This window comes from Leopardus geoffroyi, chromosome D2, assembly GCF_018350155.1.
Source record: "Leopardus geoffroyi isolate Oge1 chromosome D2, O.geoffroyi_Oge1_pat1.0, whole genome shotgun sequence".
NCBI classification, from domain to species: Eukaryota; Metazoa; Chordata; class Mammalia; order Carnivora; family Felidae; genus Leopardus; species Leopardus geoffroyi.
This window is the reverse complement of record NC_059334.1, coordinates 63,309,434-63,333,046: the sequence shown is the minus strand read 5'-3', so window position 1 is coordinate 63,333,046 and position 23,613 is coordinate 63,309,434. Positions and strand designations below refer to the sequence as shown.

At 47.3% G+C, this 23,613-nt stretch overlaps 1 protein-coding gene and 2 long non-coding RNA genes across 4 annotated transcripts in view; 1 reads left to right on the top strand and 2 right to left on the bottom strand.

The window, feature by feature from the left end:
- Positions 1-23,613, bottom strand: part of SORCS3 (sortilin related VPS10 domain containing receptor 3) — a 593,451-nt gene that overhangs the window by 549,825 nt on the left and 20,013 nt on the right. The gene's annotated exons all lie outside the window — the stretch shown is intronic.
- Positions 1,914-22,400, bottom strand: LOC123577052. The gene is made up of 3 exons (XR_006701689.1): positions 22,137-22,400; positions 20,883-20,972; positions 1,914-2,125 (listed from the first exon to the last, which is right to left on the bottom strand). It is a non-coding gene; the product is annotated as an uncharacterized LOC123577052 (long non-coding RNA).
- LOC123577053 lies at positions 18,335-20,209 on the top strand. The gene is made up of 2 exons (XR_006701690.1): positions 18,335-19,411; positions 19,518-20,209. It is a non-coding gene; the product is annotated as an uncharacterized LOC123577053 (long non-coding RNA).

Genomic DNA, 23,613 nt, shown 5'->3' with positions numbered 1-23,613 from the left:
GGAAGAATTCCAAGGAAACGTATTAAAACTAAAATGTACAAAGGGAAAGAAATGATAATGGTACACACTGGAGGTATGTGCTCCGATCAGACAAGATGGGAAGGTACAGTTACAGAGAAATCAGCCCCACATCCCTTCTCTGTTAACCACCTCTAGGGAATCCTGATCTGGAATTCCTTTTCTCCTGGCCTTCAGTGTTTCTGCTGCACATGCCTCTCTCCACAAATGCCTCTCTCCAGCTTATCCACAAATGGCTCTGGGCCAAGACATGGGGACACGATGGTGAACCAGCCAACAGGGGCTTGCCTTCATTGGTGCCATCTTCCAGTGGTGAAGACTGACAAAATAGAAATAAGTTTCAAGTACTAATAAACTATTGTAAGAGAAAACAGGGTATTGTAATAAATAATCATCTAGGGGTAAGGTGAGTCAGGGCAGGCATCTCTGACAAGGTGACATCTAAGCTGAGATCTGAGGGTTGATACGGGGCCTATTTCATGAACAGTGACAGGATGATGGTGTTCCATGAAAATCCAATAGCACATGCAAAGGCCCTGCGGCAGGGATAATTAAAAGACATGATTCGAGGAACTGCCAATGGGGATAAAGAGGCAGATATACAAACAAACAATCACAATTTCACAAGGCAATTTCAACAAGGGCTTCATTGGCACTACGGACAAAGCTGACTATAGGAGAAAGAGCCCTGAAGGTCAAGCCTGCCAGGGGCTGGTCAAGAGGACTTCTCACAAGAGGAGGTATCTGAGCAGAATTTTGAAGGATGAGTAGATCTTGCAAAGACAGAAGAAACACAATGCACAAAGGCCTGAAAGTATGAGGGGCACAGAGCTTTCTCAGAATGAAAAGTGCTTCCATTTACCTGGGACTTCATGTGGGAGGAGGAGTGATGGGAGAAACAGCAAGAAAAAATTAAGTAGACCAAAAAAAAAGTAAAAAATTAAATGGACAAGACATGAAGGGTCTTTTACGCCAAGGCAAAAAGAATGGGCACCAGAGTTTAGAGCCCCCAAAATAGATGGAACAACAGAATGTTAACCCAATGAAAGGACACCCCCAGCTGTACTAAAAACGATGGCACCTACGCACATCACATCCTCGCTTCCCTGGCAGGCTTGCGCACCTGGAGGGGCGTGGAAGCAGCTCATCTCCCCCAGGTCACACAGAACCTGCCCTCGGATGTTCCCTTGCTGCTGGGGGCTCGGGCCATGCTGCCAAGGGAGGGTCCTGGACTCAGCACGTGGAGGGGCAGAAGCCTGTGGGCTTGGAACAGCAGGTAACCAGGAATGAGTCAGAATCCCTCCCACACCAGCTCTCTCAAAAAGGCTGGTGGGGGGAGGGGGAGGCAGGTAGAGAGGAAGAGATGAGGAGGGGGCGGGGGGGGGAGGGGGACGGGGAGGACAGGAGGACAGAGAAGAAGGAAATGAGCAGGAACTGGAGAAAACTGGAGGGAGGTGCCCTACACACCCACCAGGGTGAGAAAACTCAGAGCTCTGCTGGCTGCTTCTCTCAAGAAGAAAACAGAAGCGGTCCCCACTGCTGTGCCGCTGCCACTGGGAACCGGCATGGAGCACCTCCCCACGGGCTGCTAGTCTCCGTGCCCACGGCCTGCTGGCAGGTGCTGGCGTCTACGCGCTCTGATTCACAACGCCCTCCGCATCCACGGAGCACGCAGCTCTGCTGAGTCCCCCCCCACGCACACAGCCCGTCACCCCAGCCACCCCTCCTGCCCCCGCCTCCTCCCCATCCCCCGCTCCTCCCCGACCCCTCGTGGCCATCCTAGTTAGGATCCAGCTGGGGGAGGAGATCCAGACCTGGCTTCTGAGAGGCTTGATTGATGAGGCTTCCCAGATAAAATACAGGACATTCAGTGGAATGTGGATTTCAGATAAATAATGAGTAAATGTGCTTATATTTTTATTTGCTAAACCTGGCACTGCTGTGGCTGATGGTTCAGGAACGCAGATGCCTCCTACTTTTGCTCCAGATTCCTCTCCCAAAGCTATGGATGAGGGTGATGATGAGGATGGCGATGATGACGGTGACGATGATGACGGTGACGATGATGACGGTGACTCGTGTTTTGAACCATGATGTGCCAGGCACTCTGCAAAGCGAAGTGCACGCCTTATTTCATCAAACCCTCAGGACGACCCTATGAGGACAGTATTATTACTATCTCCATGGTACAGATGAAGAACCTCAGGCTTAGAACTTATCTGAGGGCACACAGCTAGGACGTGGGAACCAAGATTGGAACCAGGACAGACAGGCTCCAAAGCTATGATCTCTAGCGCTAAGCTCCCCACCACTCTCTCCAGACGCACGGTGGATTCGGACCTACCAGTGAGCCAAAGCTTTGATACGCTGAAATTACCACCTTTCAGATTAAAACCACTGGCCCAGGAGAGTCCTGAAGGGCCTCTCCTCCTGTACTTACTCCTGCGTGGTACCCTTCCAGCCACACCCCTGTACCTTACTCCTGCGTGGTACCCTTCCAGCCACACCCCTGTACCTTACTCCTGCGTGGTACCCTTCCAGCCACACCCCTGTACCTTACTCCTGCGTGGTACCCTTCCAGCCACACCCCTGTACCTTACTCCTGCGTGGTACCCTTCCAGCCACACCCCTGTACCTTACTCCTGCGTGGTACCCTTCCAGCCACACCCCTGTACCTTACTCCTGCGTGGTACCCTTCCAGCCACACCCCTGTACCTTACTCCTGCGTGGTACCCTTCCAGCCACACCCCTGTACCTTACTCCTGCGTGGTTCCAGCCACACCTCATGCTCTCCCAGCCCCTGCTCTGAGCGCACCCTCACACTCGAAGGACAACTTCACATCAGTCATTTACACCTTAATGTGTATTTGTGTTCGGTGTGACCTCTCCCAGACATCTGAACGTGGGGCTGTCTCATAATAGAGAATACAGATATTCACCATTAAAAAAAGCTCAATCACTAGTGACATTTTGTATCAAGAAAGGGCTTTTCCACTCACTCAGCCCCACTCCTTACCTGGAGGCAGCAGGAAAGGGGAAGAGACCCAGAGGGCTCCTAAGTGTCTCAAACAGCACTTCCCCAGAAAGGAAGAGGGATGGGAACAGAATAGCTAGGAAATGGTAGGGAGGGTGAAAGCGAGGCAGGAAAACAGGTCAGAAGGAAGAGTGGTGTGGCATTCCCCAGGCCAGACAGGTTGGGTGATTTTTAACTATCAGTTACATGCTCTGATTGATGGAGCTTACTATTCAGCTGGGAAAGACAGGCCACCTTGATGGAGGGAGGATGTTAAGCAGGGTTGGGGTGGGTGGATGGATGGACGGATGGACAAAAGGGTGGGTGGGTGGGTGGATAGATGAATGAAGAGCCTGAGAGAGGGATGGATTTGTCGTTCTGAGAGAGACCGCTGAGTACATGGGGCTCGTCCCAGGAGCCTGGGTCCTTTCCATCAGGTACGCAAAAGGTTCTAAACACAAGGAGAAAGGAAGAGGGATGGGAACAGAATAGCCAGGAAATGGTAGGGAGGGCGAAAGCGAGGCAGGAAAACAGGTCAGAAGGAAGAGTGGTACGGCATTCTGAATTCATCGGGCTCCCTCCCAAGGTTCCTGAACCTTCCAGGCTTGTTATACCAGGGTAGAGCCAGCCCCATGGAGACCCCAGATTTTCATCTCTGCAGTTTACTGAGGGTGGGTGTTCTAGAGCTCACGACGATCAGTTATTCATCACTTAATTTGCCCAGAATGCTGGCCGCAGGGGTGAGTAAGGCAGATGTTTCTGCAGCCTGAGTCTGCGGCAATTGGCAGTTCCTGTGCCTCCCCACCCCAGCCCCAAGCTGGTCACCGCTGGTCCTGTTGCCCCTTCCCGGGAGATGCCTTCCCCCACAAAACTGAGACCTGGAGAGCACTCCTACAGAGTCCCTGTTGCCTCCGGGAATGCCAGACCCCTGCTCAGAGCCTCACTTCCAGAGACACAGTGCCCTCCTCCCTGACCTCCTCTCACCACAGACAAGCTGACAAGCAGGGTCTGCAAGAGAATCAGAGCCAGACACCCCTCCAGGGACACCCCGTGCCACGGGCCACCTGTGCTTGCCCACTTTCATTCTGTCTGCATTCACTCCACTGCCACAGCTGTGCTTCTCCCCAGGACTGCCTACCCACCCCCACCAGCACTGTAGGACCTCACCGCCACCAGGCAATGAGGAGCAAAGTGTCAGGAGGGGGGTCAGCCAACCCCAAAGAGAAAGCAGAGTCAGCAAAGAAACCCACAAGAGGAGAAGCAAACATCCATGCCACCTCAGCTCTAGCAGGTCTCAATGGGGCAGGTGCCAGCCCCCGAGGACATCTGGAAGAGGGTGGGGACAATGCCAGTGATGCCGGCTGGGAGCAGGGGTGCTAAGTCCTTCGGTGCTCATGACAGTCAGCACCAGAAAGAATTTCTCTGCCCAAAAAGTCAATGTGCCCCCTATTAAAAAAAAAAAAAAAAAAAAAACAACCTTGCATGTAGTCATGTTTTCTTTCTAGGCATTTATAAGTTTTGTGAGGGCGCAGAGGTGGGGAGGGTGGGCCAGGGATGGAGTCAGCAGGTAAGGAATTCCAATAAACTGGGGGAACGGTTTTGGGCCCAGGGGCTCAGGACATGCAGGTCAAACAGAAGGAAGAATGTCCCCTGGGTCTGGATGTGCAGGATGCCAGGTGCAGGTGACCCTTGCAGCTGCTGCCTCCCCATCCTGGCTGGGCAGGGAGGGTGCATTAAAGGCCCACGGCCCTGTGATCTCACTCAAGAAAGGCACTGGTGGATGGCCCTCACAGTCTCTGCCACTAAAAGGATTCCCTTGGGGCCAGAAGCAGCAGACTTGTTGTCAAAGGCGACACCGGCGATGACCAGTGCGCCCACGCTTGGACTCGAGTTGTGGCTCCCTTTCTCTCTGCCTCGCAGACACAGGCTGTGTGCTGCCTCCGCGTTCCTGCAACACTCAGTGTGGTCCTCCTCCACAGCTGGCCTCTCACGGCACGACCACTATCCATTCACTGCCCACCTCTCTACTCATCAACACCAACATTTCCTGAGTTACTCTCTAAACAAATGCCTGGTGCCATGTATGTTCGTGGAATGGCCCACTGAATCTCCACAAAAACCTCCTACGATAAGCATCATTACCATCATCCCCATTTTTACAGATGAGCTGCCCAAGCAGCAGAGTGAGTCCAAGGCTGTCTAGAGGTCCCATAAGCAGCCAGCATTGAGCGGGGCTGACCAGCTCTAAAGTCTAATGAGGGACCACTGTGCCACTCTGCCACACGGCGGTCTGTGCCAATGCATGGGAGCCAGGACTCCCAGCCTACACTATCTCTTATGGCAGCCAAGCTGACTGAGGTAGGCCCATCCCAGGCCTTGCCGGGCGCTGAGCCAGACCCTGTGAATCCCAGGGCTAATCCACCCCAGAATTACCAGTCTTATATAACTGGCTTCCCCATCTCTTCCCAGCTTGGATGGTTTGGCTGGGATAAGAGTCAGGCAAACATCAGCTGGCACCAAAAGTTACCCACAGCATAAACACAAGGAGCCATCACAACAGCACCAAGGCAAAAGAATAAAAATACCTTTCTCTCCCATTTTCAGGCATCCTGTCCTCAGGGCTTCATGTTGGGAGCAAAATCATCCTGGAAGCTTCCCTGAAGCACCAGGTAGGTCTTGGCTGCCTCTTCTCTTCTACTTCTCCATAAACAAGCAAGTGGGAGGGCCAGCAGGGTCAGACAATTGGGGCTCCCTTCTAAGCATCCGTTATTTCTGAAGGAAAGGCACGGAGACTTTCAGGCACTCTCGCCCTTAGAAGTACATGCTGTCTCTAAGACCAAGGGGCAAACAGAAGCCCAAACTTACGCTTCCTATTTGATGACTATGCCCAAACAAGAAAGGCTTTCTCTTTCCAAGACTTCCTCAGCTTTCTGAACCCTTCAAGACTCAGCTCCAAGGTCACCTTGATTTGACTAGTCTACTGCGGGGAATGTGGTGGGCAGGGTGAGAGTAACTGTCCCTACCACTGGGACCTTCGGGGTCTTCCTCTGAGCTCTGTAAGGACCTGAGCTGAAGCATGCTTAGATGTCCTGGGTAAGCAGATTCCCTAGAATACTGGCTAAAAGCCAGTGACCCCCAGACTGGTGGTGATGCCAGGGAGGATCTGAATAGGTAAGATCCTGGGCCAAGACTAAGCAAGATCCGGAGCGGAGAGAAGACCAGAGGCTGCCTGCATCCACCCTCAAGACTGGCACCCAGCTTGCTTCAGGGCCCAGAGCCAGGTCCCTTCATCCCAAGCTCCCTCCGGGTACTGAACCCAGGGCATCTGAATTTCCTAACCAGGGGTCAATTTAGAATTCTCCTCTGCCTCGCTGTCCAGTCTCCTAAGACTTTAGCAACACGAAAGCACTGGATGAAGTTGCACCCCCTACAATCCGTCCAGCAGCCCCCACCCTCCTCTCAGGCAGCATCAGAGGCAGGATGCACGAACCATATTAGTGCCTATGGGAGTCATTTCTTGAGGGCTCAACCCAAGATCCTTAACCCTCTGTCCGTAAGTAGAGTATGAGAACTGAAAGTACTTTTAAAAATAATAGCTAACCTGCTGAGCACCTCCAAGATGCAGGCTTTCTTCAGCCTTGCTTGGACAGCTCCCAACAACCCCACAAGGTAGTTACACATTTACCCCCTTTTGATAAGGAAGGAAACTAAAGTCACTGAGTCTAAGGAGCTGGCTCAGGTTCACAGAGCTGATAAGAGGAGCAGTCCAGGCCATGCGGCCCCAGGCTTGGCCTTGTATTCTTTCCTTCAGCAAGTATCTATAAGGCACCGGGCAGAATCAGCATGCAGATTTTGTTTTCCAAGTAAACAAACTGCTTTCTGGGGAGGCCGTTTCTTCTCACAGTTCAGGAGATAAAGAACCAGAAAGCTTGCGATCACAAAGTGTCTCCACCACCTTGCTTTGCTGAGTTTCCCCATCTCTGTCACACTCCCCACCACAGGCTGCACCATGTGGGAGCTGGAAACAAAATGCACCAATGCTCTGTCCTCGTGGAGCCTGCATGCCCATGGGAGAGACAGCCAATAAGTAACAGGCAGTACTAAAATGGGTAATATGCAAGAGGGTTCCTGAGGAAAACGAAAGCAGGGAAAGAAGGTGAATGTGAGGAGAGATACACAATTGTAAATTGGGGGCCAAAGGCAGGCCTCCCTCAAAGGCAATTTTCAGTAAAAAAAAAAAATTCTCATCTCCTTTCAGAAGGAGGTGAGAAAATGAAACATGCAGCTAGGTAGGGACAGAGCATTTCAGAGAGAGAGAGAGAGAGAGAGAAGAGTCAGTGCAAAGGTCCTGAGGCAGGAGCATTTGGGATCTATAGGGGAACAGAGATGCCAGTGCAGCTGGACCAAGTAAACAAGGGGAGCAAGCAAGAGGTAAGGTGAGCATAGTGACAAGGGCCAATCATGAGGCCTGGATGGTTACAGTAAAGACTCTGCCTTTACATTCTGATCAATCCTATCATTATGGATGAAGAAACTAGGCTCAGAGAGGGCCGATGGTGTATTAAAAACCACACAGAGGGGCGCCTGGGTGGCGCAGTCAGTTGAGCGTCCGACTTCAGCTCAGGTCGCGATCTCGCAGTCTGTGAGTTCGAGCCCCGCGTCGGGCTCTGGGCTGATGGCTCAGAGCCTGGAGCCTGTTTCCGATTCTGTGTCTCCCTCTCTCTCTCTGCCCCTCCCCCGTTCACGCTCTGTCTCTCTCTGTCCCAAAAATAAATAAACGTTGAAAAAAAAAATTTTTTTTTAAAAAATAAAAATAAATAAAAAATAAATAAAAAATAAATAAAAAAAAAAAAAAAAAAAAACACACAGAGCTCATGTTTAAACCAAGGCTACGAAACAAAATCAACCCTAATGGGTCATCCTATCAGACAGTGACCCCAAGGCCTTTTCCTCATGGCCACAACCTCTTCCACTTGGCAACCCCATCCACCTCTGACTTGAAACAGCTACAGTATGAACTGACACAAAAAGGCAAGCTCGGCGGTACTCAGTGGGAGGGCTGACACTGCAGGCGGGGGTGGGGGAGGATGGCAGAGATGGGCCTCTTGGAGCCAGGAAGGGACGTCAAGGTGCTAGAAACTGGCAGTGGTGAGCTTTCTGGGGCTACTTTATCTCTGGGGCTGTAAAAAGAAACCGCCTCTCCAGAAAGTGGGTTTGTTTACCGGGAGAACATCCCCAGGCTGGTTCATGAGCATCTCACCATGCATGTGCTACAAATAAATAACTCACATTTCCCATTTTAAAGCAGGAAAACACGACCCACGGAGTACAGCATGCGTTACACCTACATCTGAGTGCGTCTTCCTCCCCACAGAGCGCAGGGATCCAAGGTGGCATTCACGGGAAGGTGTGCTATTTTCCCCTCGCGCTGTCCCTCCTGCTCTCTGCTCCCCAAGGTGCCCAACCCAGGCTCCCGCCCCATCTCTGAGGGGGCCTTCTGGAAGGTATTTGTTAAGGCCCTGCCTTTGCCTTCCTCTCGCTGGCTCCCGAGGCCAGCTCTCAGCAGTATTCTGGAACTCTCAACAATAGCTCACCTGCTGTTTGCCTGCCTCCTCATGGAGCCAAACCTCACAAGAAGTCTCTAGAGAACCGAGAAGTCCACAGCAGGAGAGAAGCCACAAGAATTCACGGACTAAGGCCTCAGAGCAAACAGCAATGGTGGCTGGCATGTCTATAGTTGAGCACATTCTGTGCGCCAGGCACCATTCTGGAAACCTCACATGCATCGGCTAGTGTAGCCCTTACCACAGCCCTGTGAGGTAGGTTCTGTGATAATCCCCATATACAGATAAGAAAACTGAGGCTCAGGGTTGGTTAACATTGCACTGGGTCATATTCACCCACTGTAAGCATCAGAACTGAGATGAACCCAAGCAGTCCAACTTCTGAGTCCACAGCCTCCACAGACTCTCTAGGGAAAGGGAGACTCAGTGGGCTGAAGAAAGAAGCATCGTAGAAGGGACCAACTAATAAGTCCTGACAGGGCTTACACCACCCCTATGCCACTTTATCAACCACCCGGGGAAGTTACCCTCTGCTCCTCTAGGAACACTCTATTTCATGCTTTACCTATGCTCACCAAGCAGTTCCGGCATGGCTGATTTGTGTGCCTATCTCTTCCAGGACTAAATCGTGAGCTCCTTAGGTCCTGTTCTAGTCTATTTGTAGCCCACTGAAAGGCACTGTGAGGGCTCATGGTAGTAAATATGTGCTGAGTGAATTAATGAAAAAAATGTGTGAATGAATGAATGAACCTGGCCAGGTCCAGATATTTTAGGTGTCTCCTTTAGAAACTCTAAGACAGAACATCACAACATCCAGGTCAAAGCTTCCGATCTGCCTCCCACACAGTCCCACAGCAGGACTGAAATAGATACGTACATATGCTCTCTCTTTTTTTTTTCCCTTTTATTGCATTTAATTCCATGTTTCAGTTTAATTAAAAAAACACAATAGCTTAAAGTGTTGGATCCTGATGCACTGTGCTATTCATGAATATTTATCACTCTGGGCTACATAAAATTGAATAATTATTAGCAATTAAAGGAAGGTCAACAGAAAGCTTTCTGGAACTCTCCACCAAGGGGAAGGGGGAGAAATGGGACACTTCAATTGAGAGCCTCGGGCAAGGACTCCGCAGGAAAGAGGAAAGTCTTGGCTGACAAGGCAAAAACCCATCCAAGCCCCTGAAGAAAGTTCCAGAAGAGATTGAAGCAGGTCTGTTCTACCTGCAAATCATTTATTTAGATGAGGAAAAAGTGGGTGTGGTATTAAAAAAGTATCAACATGACAGCACAGGGTCCCAGGAGATGACTGGAAAGGATGTGAGCCTTGGCCAACTGACTCCACCTGAGTGCTTCCTTCTCTACTACTCACCTTAACATGTTCCAAGACGAGTAAGTCTGGTACAGAAAGCACCCAGCAACGCTCCTGATACAGAGACAGTGCTCAGGAAATGGTGGGTTCCTTCATTTCTCGTTCAAGATGGATAAGGTTCTCACCAACCCTGATTGACTCAACAGCTTTCACTTCTCCACAAGCAAGAGAAGCCTGTTCTCATCCCATTGAACTTCTACTTTGGAAGGAAGTCTGAAGGTAGATTCCAAAGTCCTCTGTATACCCCAGGACAGCCACCTAAAAAGCTCCCCTGAGACTCTGCTAACCACTTCTCCCCAGGGTAAAGTCCCTCCTTACAGCGCAACAAAAACAGCTTCTGCAATTTCTCATCTCCCATCAAACTTTTATCCAGAAGGCTATAAAGAACAATTCCTGCCTTCTTCTGCCCAGAAGCTCTTCAAATACTAAGATCTCTGGACCCCCAGGTTTCTCTTCTCCAGGCTAAACGAACCTATCTTTTTTAATAGTTTATTTTACAGTAGGGTTCCAATGTCCTTCCCTGGCTTGGTCTCTCAGGGAAAGATAATCTGATTTGTCTTGAGCCCCCAGACCTGAGGGTACCCAGTGCAGCTGTGCCCTCGGTGGGAGAGCAGAGCAGGACCTCACTGTGGACACGATGCTGTTAGTTCAGAGAATATAAACTTAGGGAAATATCACAGCTCACTGTCGAAGCATTTTGAGCACATCACCCATTTTTTCAACAAAGTATTTTTGAGCACACGCTCCAGGCCAGAGACTGCTGAGGTAGACATGGTCCCTGCCCTCAGGAGGCTGTGGGAGGCACAACTCCAGAGCACACGTGACCCAACTAGGTTGAACCCAGCAGAAGGGTCAGAGGCAGGTAAAGCACTAAGTCTCCTGTACTCTCCAGCACTGAATACTCTCTCTCATCCTAAATGGTGCTCTTGTCCCCAAGCACTGACTCTACCCTACTTTTACCAGGTCCCGATGGCTGTTAATCATCACCTCTTTTTCAGCAATAGCATTCACGTTCACTAACACTGATGGAGGGCTTACTATGTGCCAGATACAGCCAAGCACTTTACACGTATGAACTCATTAACAGCTGCTTCTGCAGGTCTGAACTTGACCTCTGAAAGTCACTAGTGTGGACCAGGTCTAGTCAACCCAACTAGTCAACCCCACGTAACAGAGTCACCTCACTTCAACAGGGTCCACTATTACTAAAGTACCATTACTATGAAGCATGCCACGGTCATGCAGCACCACCCGGAAGGGCACCTGAGGTCAGAAGGTAGGAAGACGTGAAATGTTGAGACCCATCCTTGTTGATTCTCAAAGTATGCTCAAGGGGGTCTATCAATGCCCAGTTAAGGAATTTAATTTTGGCATCCTCACGTTTTTCTAAGACCAGGCACATGTGTCTACAAGTGACATCAATTACATCACTACTAGAATGTTACTAGGAACTAAGAGCACCTACTGCTTTAAACAAATGTCTGGTCACGCAGCACCCCTCCTACTTTAAAATGTTGCATACAACAGAAAAAGTTAGAAAATCTCAGAGCTGCAAGCAATTTCAATGGTCCTCTTTGCTAAACATGCACATGCACGTGCGCACACACATGCGCGCACACACACACACACACACACACACACACATACTGAATGCTTTGTCTCCAGGAATGGGGATTGGATAGTACTGACTCATCCACACTTTTCTCCAGAAGGTCATACTCAGAGGACATGAGCTGTAGTCCTGGGGTGGGATAAAGGTTACTGCCTGTACAGAACAACAGGAAAATGTCAGATAATGACCTCATTCCCACCACACCTCGCTCCCTGAACCACCCCTCCAAGGGCCAGTCCTAGGGACCAGCAGGTAGTTTAATGCTTCAGTAATGAATCTGATGACTCATGGGCCTTCAGTCAGGCACCTTCTCACCCTACCCTTCAGCCTCTTCCTCAAAAAAACTTTCCTGCAACATAATAAATACACCAGGTTCCCGGGCAGGCTATGATAGATTGGCTAATGTTAGGGAAGCATCTCGAATGTATTAAAACACTGCAAAAACACATTTGCATTCATCTTTCAAAGACTAAAAAACACTTCTTTATTCGGTTTCTTCTTTGGCGCTTTTTTTGTGGTTGTTTTATATTGTTTTCACCTTAAACGGAACCATCCTAATTCAGTCAGGACTAGAAAACCAAACAATAGCCTCAGGATAGACTTTGCAAAAGAGGAAGCAAAACCGACAGGAGAACGGAGCCAGCTATGGAAAGCTCAGGCAGCACGGCAGCAGCAAGGCTTGCAAACACACCTAGGCCTGGTCCAGGATAGAGGCCTTAGTCGCCACAGATAAGCTTGGCTTGTCACCACAAAAGGTTGGGCTTGTCTAGGGTGAGGAGTGGTGGGTGCACCCTTCACTCCAGGCTGAAGCTTGCTCGTCCCTCTTATTCCATGTGTACCAGTGACTGTTGACTGGTCATTATTTGCAGAGCATGGACACCACGACACCAAGGAGGCACCGACCATGCCCATTAATCTCATTCCCTAGCCATTGTGATCTGACTGACCGTGTCAACCGGCATTATGTAAAAACTGAATGAAAATAAGAGGTGGCCCACAGCAGAGAAGCCTCATATGATCTGGATAGAAGGAGAAAGAAGATACCTACCACCATTCCCCCCTGTAGAGAGCATCATGAGACTGAGCTCAAGTCCATGATTAAGATTATGACTGAATTAGAAACAGAGATTGAAAAAGAGACAGGAAGAAAGAAACAAGAGATGGGGAGACATAGGAAAGAACACGGTCCTAAAATCCATAAGAGGACTTTACAATAGCTGCTCCCTTCCTTTCAGGTCTTCCTTTATTTACTCTCCCTCTGAGTACAGCAGAAAGAATAAGCCCTGGTTCCAGAAGACCTGGGTTCTCACCCAACCTCCAGCCCTCATTAGCCATGTGACCTATTGATCACAACCTACCTCAGCTCTCAGGGTGCCCGAAACATAGGAAGCACTTAGGAAATTCCTCTTGTATTCTTTTTTTAGCATACTTCATCTCCTTCTCTCTCCTGCCTCTCTGATTCTGACTCATGTTATCATCATTATTCCTCCCTCCTATAGATTAGGTTTTACTTTTTCCATACAATCAGAGATAATCATCAAATGTCAGACTTGAAAAAGAGACTTTTATCCCTAACCTGGTAAAGATATCTATAACCACCTACAGCAAACATGATGATTCACTGTGAACTATTAAATGTTTTCCACTGGACTCAGGAACAAGCAAAAGATGTCTGCCACCATTGCTTCCACTCAACACTGTAGGGAGGCTATAACCTGTGTAATAAGGCAAGAAAATGAAATAAAAGGTACAAATAAAAGAAAGAAAACATCCTTTCATTATTCATAGATGATACGACAGTATGCAAAGAAAATTTAGAAGAACCTAACATAATACTAGCATCAAACAATTAGAAAATTAACTTTTGAAAATTTCACTTAAAATAGCATCAAAAAAGCATCAAACTCCTAGAAATGAACATATTAAAAGATTTCTAAAATCTTTCCACTAAAAATTGTGGTACACTGCTGAAAGAAATTAAGAAAAACCAGTGTCAATATTCTCCAAACCGATCACTGATATAATGTAATCCTAGCCAAAAATCCTAGCAGGCTTTTTTTTTGTACAAAAATTGGCAAGCTTATTCTAAAACATATATGGATTTTATATATACATATAATGTAAAGGGTCAAGAGCCAAGACAGTTATGAAGAAAACACAAAAAGCTGATGAACTTAAATTACCAAATAATAAAATAGACTATAAAGCTATAGTATGAAGACAGGTAGCACTGGTGTTAGGATAGCAGAAAAAAAAAATGGAACCAAATAGAGAACTCAAAACCTGCCATACACAAGACCCCTGATTTGCAATAAACATACCCTTTCAGTGAATGACAATGGGTCATTTGGAGTTACATATGAGAAAAGGAAATAAATTTGACCCCCTTCTTCACATCAGACACTCAGCACACACAAAAAAAGAAATTCCAGGTGATCACTGGCCTAAATGTAAAACGTAAAACAAAGCATGTCTGAAGAAAACATAGGAAAGCATCTTCCTGACACAGGAACGAGCAAAGATTTTATAACCTTAAAAGAGAAAACTGAAAAATTTAACTTCATTAAAATTAAGAGCATCCCATTAATAACAAAGCAAGCCACAAACTGGAAAAAGGTCTCAATAATAAATATAGCAAAGCACTTTAATCCAGAATATAAAGAACTCCTACAAATCCACGTGAAAAACAGATAATATAAAATGGGCGAAATATCTGAATAGGTGTTTCACTAAAGATTATATCCAAATGACCACTAAACATGAAAAATGGTCAACATCCATAGTCATCAGATTAAAACCCACATGGCATATACCACTACACATCCACCAGAATGGCTATAATAATTTTTTTTAATTACAAATATCAGGCCTTGGCAAGGAAGTGGCAAAGCGGGAAGTATCATACATTGCTAGAGGGAGTGTAATCAGTGTAACCATTTGAAAAATTGGAAGTATCCACTAAAGTCTATGTTATGATCCAGTTATTCTACCCTTGGATACATATCAAGAGGAAGTAGAGCATATAGCCACACACACACACACACACACACACACACACACACAATGTAAAAAAAGTTGTGATGTAGCCAAAAACTGAAACAATCCAGATATCCCAAACTTTAGAATGGATGAATAATTTGGGTATATTCCTACACTGTAATACTTTACAGAAATAAAAGAAAGCAAACTGAAGCTATATACATCAATATAGCTAAATATCAATATACTTGTATCACTAGGGATACATCTCACATAGACTTCAGTGAAAAAGGCCAGACACAAAACAGAACATACTATACATATTAGTTGTCTATTACTATTGAATTACACCAACACTTAGTGGCTTAAAACAAGAGACATTTATTGTTTCAACCACTTCTGTGGGTCAGGAATTCTGGTGCCTTAGCTGAGTCCTCCAGCTCAGGGTGGCTCCCAAGGCTCTGATCAAGGTGTCAGCCAGACTACAGTGATCTCAAGGCTTAGCCAGGGGAAGATTTGCTTCCAGGATCACCCATATGGTTGTCGGGCCAAAGGCCTCAGTTCACCAGATGTTCCCCAGAAGGCACCTCCCAACATGGCAACTTGCTTCACCAGAACAAGAGCCAGAGAAGGACCAGAGAGAATGTAAGGAAAATTCAAGTTAGAGTCTTTTGTAACCTAATCATGGAAGCGATATTCCATCATGTTTATCATACCTTATTCATTAGAAGCAGGTTACACAGGCCAGTCCACATCCAAAGGGAAGATATTATACAAGCGCATGGGTATCAGGAGGCAGAGATTGTTGGGAGCCATCTAAGAAGCTGCCTACAACACTGTATTATTCCATTTATGTGAATTTCAAGAACAGGCAAAATTTGATAGAAATCAAAATATTGATTACTTCCAGGGAGAAAGGCCATACAATGTGAAGGGGTAATGAAGGAGCTTTCTGGAATGCAATGAATACATAGTTCTACAGCTTGACCTCATTTATGTGGTGGAGTGACATCAGCGTACTCATATGTAAAAAACTGAGATGAAAATCTGTGGACTCGTGGGGCGCCTGGTGGCTCAGTTGGTTAAGCATCTGACTTCGGCTCAGGTCCCGATCTCATGGCTCATGAGTTTGAGCCCCACATCAGGCTCTGTGCTGACAGCTCAGAGCCTGGAGCCTGCATCAGATTCTATGTCTCCCTCTCTCTCTGCTCCTCACCCGCTCATGTTCTGTCTCTGTCTCTCAAAAATAAATAAACGTTAAAAAAAAAACTGTGTACTCAGTGCATGTATTTTACACATCAATAAACACATGGGGAGAAAAGTATCTAGCAGCCCCTACCTTCTGCACTTTTATATCTGAGGATACAGAAATATGAACTGAATTCCTAAAGGTCAGAGTAACCTCCCTACCTGGTCCGTGTGTGCCTGTCAATTCACATACACATCTGACTGAATCTCCCCTCTGGTAGTACCGTGTGAAGAGAACCGTTTGCTCTTGGAGGCAGAGGACCACACCTGTTTAGTTTGCTCTTATAGCCATAAGGTCAGGGTCACACTTGGGAAACCATCTCTAGGACCTGAGACAGTTCTCAGAAATCAGTTCTATGCTACGAGTTACACTTCCTGGGCCCTTTTCACCTATGGAGACTACAAATGATGAATAAAAATGCCAATTATCTTGATCCTTCAATTCAAAATTTGAAACACCTAGATGTGATCTAGGGCATAGTCAAAGTTTTGCACTGAGTTCAAAAAGTGTTAGCAAATTATTGGAGGAAATACAAACAGTACATTTAGCCCACTAAATTATAGTTAACTTTGACAAGATAGGCACGTGGTTAAGACTTTACAGGTATTAAAAAAAAAAAAAAAAGGTTAGAGAGAGAGGGATCCAAAACATAAGAGACTCTTAAAAACTGAGAACTAAGGGTTGATGGGGGGTGGGGAATGGGGGGTGGGTGATGGGTATTGAGGAGAGCACCTGTTGGAATGAGCACTGGGTGTTGTATGGAAACCAATTTGACAATAAATTTCGTATTTTAAAAAAAAAAAGACTTTACAGGTGTATCTCAGTGAATCTAAACATCCATGCCATGAAATAGGCAATAAGATTCATGCCCATTTTGTAAATGAAGGCATTTACACCTAGAGAATCTAAGTCAATTGCTCAAGATCAGTTAGCAAGTAAGAGGCCCAACCAGGATCCAAAACCGTCTCTATCTCACTCCTAAGCCTGGGGTTTTAACTAATTCATTATATGACTCCTCATGCATCCCTTAAAAAAACAAGCCACTTACTAGTTCTGTAATGTGCCAGTCATAAATGGTCCTGATGGAATCAATAAACGGCCCCCTTATCAGTCAGATTGAGACACTCTAGGTCCTACAAAGAACAAGCTTAGATTGTAAGTGCATTTAATATGGTTTACTAATTAAGAACTGTACCTGTGTGCACACACATGCATACCACATGCACACGTACATGCGCGCACACACACACACACCTGTCACAGTAAAGTATAATAGCAGAGCTCCAATCAGTATGATGCTCACCTGAGATGGGTAACCTGGACTTTGGAAGCCAAGTAGGGACTCGTCTAATCTATATCCTAGGAAAGCAATGATAACTGAACTCAAGCAGCAAATACTCCTAAAAGCTCTGCAAGGTGGCACAAATGAAGAGCTTCGCTAGACCCATCTATTGCCCAAGTGAGGCACAAGGATAGGAATGCCCAGAGGTGGCCCATGGCACAGCACCTACAGCTCATAGAAACCTGAAGAGCATTAGGTTACCTGCCACCATCTTACACACTAGGACCAATTCTCCTAACAGAAAATGTTGTTGGACCACATAAATACAATAGGAAATCGCAATCAGCACGAACCACACCAACAACAGCAAACAAGCTACTCAACTAAACATGACTGGTCATTTCACTTGCGAGGGGAATTCTCTCCTAATGCACACTTGTTACTTATTCGTTTATTTAGGAGCCAAAATCTGATAAGTCTATAAGAATATTTTTTAACAGTATAAAATCTAGCCAATTTTTTTTCCTATAAAATGAGCCACTGCATTAATTTTTGCAACAGATCTTCTAGCCTTCTTGGGCAAACCAAGGATGTTTTATACCAGATGAGAGTATCTTCTCTCTCTTGAGGAGTTTACAGTCCAGAGAGAGAGAAGGAGGGGGGATTGGTAGGAAAAAACAGGATCAAGGGAGGAGGACTGGCAGGAATATTTCAGAAAAAGGGAGCAGACAAATGGAGAAGCAGGGTACAGGCACAGGAAAGCAGCTAGGGAAGAGGGTCACAGTCACAGGGCCCAGCAGACAAGCTCAGGCAGGTCAGAGCCTCTATGAGCACAGTGTGTTGTGTGTTTAAGCACACACAACTAGATGCAGAGCCGTGTCCCAAATTTAATAATACACAAAAGTCAGTTCCCACTCACTCTCCAATGCCTCCTCACTGAAGCACCATGTTTATTCTCTCCATATCTACCACAATCTTAACTATATTTTATTTGCTTAATAACTGTCTGTGTGCACACAAAACTGTAAGCCACGTGAGGGCACAGACTTGCATGCTCCTACCTCCAACTCTCAGCTCTGCCTTTTCCAGCTTTGTAACCTTAGGGAGGTTATTTAACCTCTCTGCTCTAATTTCATGAACATTTTATGAGAATCAAATGAGAAATACGTATAAAATCTAGGGTAGGTCTCATTAAAAGTATTTTCCCTAATACTCAGCAAGAACAAAGAGGCCAGAACCCACATTCCGTAACCACTCTTCCTCCTTCTCTTAGGTGAGGTTTATTCTGGCAAGCCATGGTCAGACTCTCCATTCAAGGATCCAAACAGAAAAATCCTACATTCCTGCCACCAAATGGTATTTTGTTGGAATTTCATCCCCCTGGGCAGTCTCATCCCTCTTCTCTCCTCTCTCCCTCCTCCTGCCTGATGCTATGATGCCACAATCCAGTCTCTGTGACTCGGGGGATGTTTCCATGGCGACAAGCAATGATGTCATAAAGGGGGGATTGTTACAGGGTTGAATGAAATCTGGCGCCAGATGCACCCTACCCCCTTATATAAGGCGGGGGGTGGGGTGGGAGACAAACCCTGTGGACACATCCCAGAAAATGGGAAACCGAATCACCCAAGGGATGGCAAGGGCTGACCAGAGGGAGAGAAAGTTCCAATCCCCTCCATACACCAACAGTCCCATTTGGAAAAGAACGGATTTAACAGACCTTACCAAGACAAGAGTCATTTTTCACCAAAGAAAATCAAAGGAACGAACAAGAGGCAATGGCTACCGGAGACTCCACCTTCTGGTCTAGGAAGACCCAAGCAGACAGTGGCTTTATCCATCAAAGCCCCAAGTGTATCAAATATTTACTGAGGCCACAGACTCTTTCCTACCAGAGCCTTAGACGGTCGTGTGCATCTGATTGCCCCAAAGACAGACCACTGGGACCTTCAGTGCAGCATGCCTTTTATCATAAAAAGTCTTAGCCAGAAAAATAGCCACCCCCAGCTTAATTCCTAGAGGAATTCAAACCACTTTGTTAAGAAAATCCCCAGAGGAGATTTTATACTAAGGAGCATCCCACAATGCTGCCTGCCATCTCTAGGTTCTCTAAAAACAAGCCCAGCCTTGATGAAAAAAGAGTGCCTGACATCAGGGGTGTTTGGCTGGATGGCTGAAGAAAGGAGAACTTTATCCCGAAGTGCAATGCTCAGGTGTACAGAAGCTCCTGTTTAACTGGAAGAACCTGATCGGGTGATCATCGTCCACAGCCAGTTCCTTCTCTATCTCCTGAAATTGCAGATTGAGTGAGTGCCACCAATTGTGAGTGTCAAGGAACGGGTCCTTCTCAATAAAATGTTTCCCTTGGTCCCACAGGAAGCTCTGGGTACCAATGGTTTCGACAGTGCATAGTTATTTCTTTCTCTAGGCAGCTGCTTTTCCTGAACACTCTGCTCCTGGAGAGTTTGGTCCACAGCAGTAGCTAAATACGTGTGCAGCGTGTACGTCCTCTCATGGCCTTCATCGTTATTTACGAACTAACTTCGAAGGGAAGTCATTTCCATCCAGAAAACCTGACACACGCTTTTCCATACCCACCCATGCATAGAGATAAGAAAACTGTGCTCTTTTACTACTCTGGCAAGCAGGAGGCAACGTTTTCCAGATGCCATTATGGGCAGCCCCGAGCCATCCACTGCGTATCCCAGAAAGCCAAATGGCCCAAAGCCTCCATTCCTAAGCCACTCTCCAGTCCCCAAACATGTCACAATCTCTCATACCTCCTGACCTTGGCCCAGGCTGCCTCTTGGTAGAATGGCCCCACCCCCACCCTACCCTCACAGCCCCTTCAACCACAAGACCTGGGTCCAGGTCAAATGGCGCAGATCCTCCTCTCTAAATGCTTCCTTCTAAGAAGGAGCCCCTCCCCCTCTACTGTCCATCCCCTCCAGTATTGTGGGGGCTCCCTGAGGGCGAGGACCAGCCCCTATTCACAGTGAATACTGGACTGCATCACATGCCCTGGCATCTGCAGTAGACAGAAGCCAAGACCCTTGTGCCCTGCAAATCTTCACTGCCAGCTTCAGCTCTTCCAAAATAAAAGCTGACTTTTAAAAGTAAGTGTCGGTGACTCAAGTGACTCATTTTATGGACAAGGGCCCCTTAATAAGATGAAACAGAAGCAGTGTGGTCAACTGAGAAGGCCTGGAACCCTGGAGACCCAAACGCTGGCTATGAGCAAACTGTTTATCCTCCCAAAGCTCCAATTTTCTCATCTGTAAAAGCAAGGAACGGTGGAAGTTTGGGCTCAAAGTCCAGTTCTAACATTCTAACTCATTGAAGCAGGATGTGGCATTTTCACATCCCGAAATAGGAGCAAGTTATACTTCAAGGATGATTCCTCAAGGCACTTCCCCACCCTCCTAGGTTGATATTGTCCCTTTCAGCCTCCCTTAAAACCCCTGTCCTGTTTACTGCTCACAGTGCGCTCCTGGCTGGGGACGGATGACAATTCCCCATGAAGGGCAGACTTTAAAACAAATGGAACCGCAGCCCAGTCAAGCTACCCTTGTTTATGCCTGGTCTCTTAAAGAGAATCTGCCCCTCCTCTTCCCAAATGCCTCTGAGCCTAACCTTGGCCAGGGTCCCCTCCCCCCAGCCCCCAGGCACCAGCAAAGCTTTTCCTGGGTCCACCTGAGCCTGGCTCATTCCGTTATTTTGCAAACGCATCTCCGTGTACCTGTATATTCTGTCATTCTCCTTGTCCATGACAAATGCCTGGTATAAAAATTACCTTCAGAGATGTGTTAAGTCAGGCAGCAAACACATCCAGAGGCCTGGGGAAGGTGAGAAGGCTGGAGATTGGTGGAGATGGTCTTCATTACTGTGCATCAGGAAAATAAAAGGAGAAAGGGGAGGGGGTGGGTGAGGGGTGTCAGGGTGAAGAAAAAACTACTGGTTCATTCACCAGCAGCGTGCATGTGTTGAAAGTCTATCCTGGTTGCTCAGCAACCAAGAAAAAGCATTTCAGAGAGCAAGGGGCTAATTGGATAAATGAATTAATTAGACATTTCCGGAGTCAGGCGGTAAATGACAGCAGGCGTGGGTGGCCAGATTTTTGGGTTTTTTGTTTGTTTGTTTGTTTGTTCCCTAAAGTGTCTTCCTATCCCTACCTGAGTGTGGGTCCAGCAAATTAGGGAGCTGGAGAGTGTGGGAGCTAGGTAACAATGTGTCAGAGATGCTGTCCCGGAGGGGCAAAGCATGGAGGGCAGGCTGCCTTGGGAAGGAAGTTGCAATAAATGACCTTAGAGGTCTCTTTCAACACTAACATTGGATTGGTTTTGCCAATGCAGGGTAGGGAGGGGGGGAAAAAGGAGTAAATCCCCACCCTGGCAGCCTGATGGTAGCTAACAGCCGGCTTTCCCACATCGTCCTGTGGGGTTTCCCTTTGCTGTATTTAAAGCAAGCAGGTTCCCATGAAAGCCAATAGACGCGGGTTGTAGGGAGTGTGCGTGGGAAATAAGATGTTTTGTTGGTGATTGTTTTTTCCCCTTGCTCTGCTTTGCTCCCTCCTGTTGGCTTCCTTTAATTACAGCAGAACCCCACTGGTTGCTCTAATGATGGAGAGGGCCTGTGCAGAGCTCACGGTGGAAGGGAGGGAGTGGGCAGGAGGCCCTCCTGCTGGAGGGGAGGGAGGGCAACGAGGGAGGGGAAGGCAGCCAGCAGCTGCCAGCGCCCCATCTCTGGGAAGGAGAGAGCTTCTGGTTTTGCTGCTGGAAACAATCTACTGGGAGCCTCCAGGGGAGCTGCCACACCTCTCTGAGCCTTTGTTTTCCCTCCCACCAAGAAGGGAGACCGAGTTTCCTGGTGGTTGGAGAAGGATTGATGCCTCTGCTAACTGTATCTCACCCTTGCCCACAATTCCTAAGGGGTGCCCACTGCCAACAAAAATAAAGCCAGCGGGAAATGCAATGCCTCCATAATCTGGCCTCACCTCATCCCTCTCTCTCCTGGTTCCCACACACACACACACACTGTTACTTCTCACCTCTGACTCTTTATTCCTCCTGCTCCAGGCCTGGAAACACCAGAACTTCAGAACAAATGCTCAGTGAGGGCTTCTAGAGAACAGGATGGTCTCACTGGGGAAAGGTCCAGGGGTTGGAAATCCATCTCAGCCCTGGTGGGATCAGGAGGTGAACCTCACAATCCTGGGGCTTCACTCTCCTTGCTGGGAGCAGGTGGGGAAGCAGATTGAAGAGAGGCTCTCTGGCCCTGCCTGTAAGGAGCTCTCAAGTCAGCCCAGCCCACATGGGAGTTGTGGCTCTGTCAGTCAGCCTCTGTGTGACCTGAGCCAGGAATGCAACACCTCAGTGCCTTTGTTTCCTCATCCTTACAATGAGGCTCTTAATAGCAGATACTTCAGAAAGGTTAGGATTAAATGAGATGCTGGATGCAGAGGTAACAGGTCAGCCCCTGGCACACAGGGAGAATACGCTAAATGTTGTCCATGGTTTTTACAAAATTGCATCATTCTAGAATGAAATAAAAGCCTATCTCCTCACCTCTACCCAGCCATTTGCTCTGATTCTCTCAGCCCATCCCCACACCCAAACTCTACAACCCCATGATTTTCTAGGTCCTGAATATAGCAGACTCAGCGACCTGACATTTCCAAAGGGCATGTTGTTCTAGTTCATTACCTACTCTGTAGCTTATTAGCCATGTGACCCTGGCAATCTATGCAACCTCTCTTCATCACGGTTTCCTCACCTGTAAGCCCCAACTTGTAGCTTATTGGCAGAGGGAAATGAGACGGCAGGTACAACACACCCAACACCCCCTCCTGACATACAGTAGACCCTCGGTGAATTAGATCGCCTCCCCCAAAGGCTTCATCTTGGGTGCCAATGTTGGTTTAACATTTCCACCTCTCTCTATTTACATGTACTTATCTTAGATTTCAAGTTCCCAAAAGACCAGATCAAATCTGAATTGCTCTTTACTCAGCATATGCCACAGCACTGAAGCACAGTTTGGAAGTTGCTCACAATATGTTCTGAACTACTGCAGGATGATATATATTATTTGTAAACACATAAAAGTGCCCACACCACAATGCATAGCTCATCATCATTCACCACGTATAATGACAAAGATAATAATGAATATAGGCGATAACCACTCAACTACGGAGTATGTTTGTTTCCTATCTCAGCTGCATAGAAACAAGTCTGCCATTAAAAAAAAAGGCTTAGCAGAGGCAAAGTCCCAAGTACAAGACTGCACTGGACATACCCGGCCAGCCTGTCAGTGATCTGGCCTACGGCCCCCATGCCAAGAGAACAAGTTGAGGGTGGAAGAAGGCACAGATCTCTGGGTGCCAGAAGCGTGATTATTTTCATAAATGAAGAACATGGAATGTGAAGGGGGATTGAAATGCAGCCCATTTCTCAGCTCTGAATATGATAAGCCTTTTCCTCACCCCTAACACCACAGCCCCCTATGGTGGAGGAAAGGAGAAG